This window comes from Dromiciops gliroides, chromosome 4, assembly GCF_019393635.1.
Source record: "Dromiciops gliroides isolate mDroGli1 chromosome 4, mDroGli1.pri, whole genome shotgun sequence".
NCBI classification, from domain to species: Eukaryota; Metazoa; Chordata; class Mammalia; order Microbiotheria; family Microbiotheriidae; genus Dromiciops; species Dromiciops gliroides.
In genome coordinates, this window is record NC_057864.1 from 356,254,161 (window position 1) to 356,257,317 (window position 3,157).

Here is a 3,157-nt window from a genome sequence, read left to right on the forward strand (position 1 = left end):
CATTCTATTTCTCCTTGGTCTATTTATGGAAATTTATGTAAATCCTTTTGTGAATTACTGTCTCAGTTAAATGGAGGTCTTTTCTGCCTTAATTATCCCTTGTTTTATATATTTGTTTAACATTTAGATTTTTCAATATTGTTGAACAATGTTTATACAGGCCATTATTCAGAAACTTTGGGATGTGAATTTTGATTTCCTTGGCTGTGTAATTATTTCCAAAATAGAAGAACTTGTTATTTACACAGAAAAGCAAATCACCACTTCTTGAGTGAAGCCACATGACCTATTTTAGTGTCTTTCAAGTGTTATAAATAATCATCATACAAAATATTAAATAACTAGATAATGCAGGATTTGCTTTTGATAAAGTCGCATAAGCCATATTCTAGAGCACAAGCCTGCAAAATGGAAATGTGAAATCTATTTTCATCTTTACATGGAGTTGGCCTTAGGTAAAGCCACTAGATCTATTTGTGCCAATTTCTGTATCTGCAACTATGTCTTATGATAATTGGATATGTAATTCAATTCACCTAACCCTGTATGGGAAGTAGAGCCTTATGTAGCATTTTTTGTGTTTGAGGATTGGAGGAAAAGAATTTCATCCATACTTCTTCTACCCCCACGGTACCCCTAGTATATCAACTTTATACATGCTAGAATTTAGGGGAAAGAAAGGCTCTCAAAGGGATTATGTTAGGAACATAAATGGGATCTCATATGAGAAGAAATAAAATGTGTTCTTATTGTGGGTGGGGGTTATCTTTACCTTTTTTTTTGGTCTGCATTCTCTTAACTAGACTGCAGGTTACTCCCTCATTTAATATTCTCTTCTCCTGCTGGGTATAGTTGTATCTGGAAGGGAATGAGGGTAGGGAAGATTGGTCTAATTTCTTTGAAGGGCCATGAAAAAACCAAACCAGTACCTTTATAACAACCAAAGAGAAGAATTATGTTCAAGCATCTTTAAAGTCTTGACTTGATGGCTTAAGAAGTTCTATAAATACAAGATGTTCTTACAGTAAAACAAAGTTGTCATGATTTCTATAGGACTGAGAAATTAAAGGAACTAAGCTAGATACAATGAATATAGAAAGTAATGCATTTGCTACTCACTAGGTAACATGTGTTTGTTTAGCTGTGTTTTTTAAGAGTGAAATTTATTGTGTTTTGAAATGAGAATGTTTGAAAAATATTTCTTTGCAATAATCTGTATGTATATCATAGGTAAATCACTTTATGCATGCCTACAACTATAAAAAGCGGCATTCAGTTGTTGTGCAATATTGCTTTTATTACTGAATGATGGTATTCTGATATTATGAATGTACCTAACTGCTTATAAACTATTTTTATTTCTACTAGGAAAATTGGAACATGCAATTTAAACAAATTGTTGTACCAGATCTGGGACCATTTTGATTAGTACTTAGATAATTTTTGCATTCTTCAGAAGCAGTTGGCAATTATAGTTCCTATTTTTATTGTCCATTTCACGTGTGTCCAAATATACAATAAATTATATGTCCGCAATAATTCATCTGTCTTAACTTTGCCCTATTTATTTATAGATATTTGAGATTTTATTAGCTTAATTCTTTTTTTTGGGGGGGGGGCAGGGCAATGAGGGTTAAGTGACTTGCCCAGGGTCACACAGCTAGTAAGTGTCAAGTGTCTGAGGCTGGATTTGAACTCAGGTCCTCCTGAATCCAAGGACAGTGCATAATTCTTTATTTGGGTTTAAAGTCACACATTTAACTTCACAGACCTCAAATGATCAATTCAATTTAACACCCAGTTTGAAAGATACTTATTTTCACTGATTAACCATTGCTTGAATTGACTTGTCTAGGTGGTTATAGAGATAAACATCCATGCCATAGTATCCCTGGCTGTAACTACATAATACTAATGTCATTGTTCAATTTTTAAAAAGTGATTAAAACTATTTGGGCATGTTATGGATGCAAGTATCAAGTGACTTTGGTCACTTGCATAAATCTCGAGCCCACTGGGTACACTGGATTAGCTGGAGTTTACATTTTGATAAGGTTACTAGTTACTCTTCTAAATTACTACAGTGATACTTCATCATAGGATAGGGGTAACCCTAAGTTCTTAAAGGGTGAAGCAATGGAGCAAAATGACTGCTCAAACTGAAAAGGTTTCAGTTATGGGACAAGATAATAGACTGTGTATATCTATATCTATTTCTGTCTCTCTCGAACTCTATCACTATATCTACTATCTCTACCTCTACTTTTATTTCTATCTCTATCCCTATATATGTGTATATATATATATATACATACACATACATACAAGCATACATACACATATGGAAAGAGTTTGAGAACCAGCTTCACTAAGTTTTTAAAATAAAAATTTATTTTTATTCTTAAATACTAAATAAAATGGACACCTTCATCTGCATAGTAGAACAGAAAAAGAGGACTATACATGAAAATGGTGATCTCTTATATAGAGATTGCTTTTCTTTTTAAATAGAAAATAAATTCAGTCTGTAGCCTTCAAAGTTGTCCTACTTGTTTGGTTTATGCTTTTTTTTCCTGATCTTCCTTCTGTTCTCTTTTATGCATTAAAAATTGTCTCAAAGATCCTTCCTTCCCTCATCCCCAACATTAGAGAAAAGGAAAAAAAAGCCCTTGTAACAAATGTGTCAAATAAAGCAAAAGAAATTCCCACTGACTCTGTCTAAAAATGTATATCTTATTTCCTATCTTAAATTCCTCACCTCTCTCAAGAGGTGGGTGACATGTGTTATCACAAGTTCTCTGGAATTTTAGTGGTCACTGCATTGGTCAAAGTTCTCAACTTTTTCAAAGTTTTTTTTCTTTTAACTCTGTTATTCTATAAAGTGCTCTCCTGGTTATGTTCACTTTACCTTAGTTTATATAGATCTCATGTTTCTCTGAAACTTTCTATTTTGTCATTTCTTTTGGTGCAATAATATTCCATTATATTTATATAACAAATTTGTTTATTTACCTAGCAATAAGTGGGTACTTCATTAATTCCTAATTATTTTTTATTTTAAAAAGAGTTGTTATAAATATTTTTGTACATGTTGTACATACATTCTTTCCCTTTAAAAAATATAAAAAAAAATTTTGTGGCCATATTTTGTTTTTAT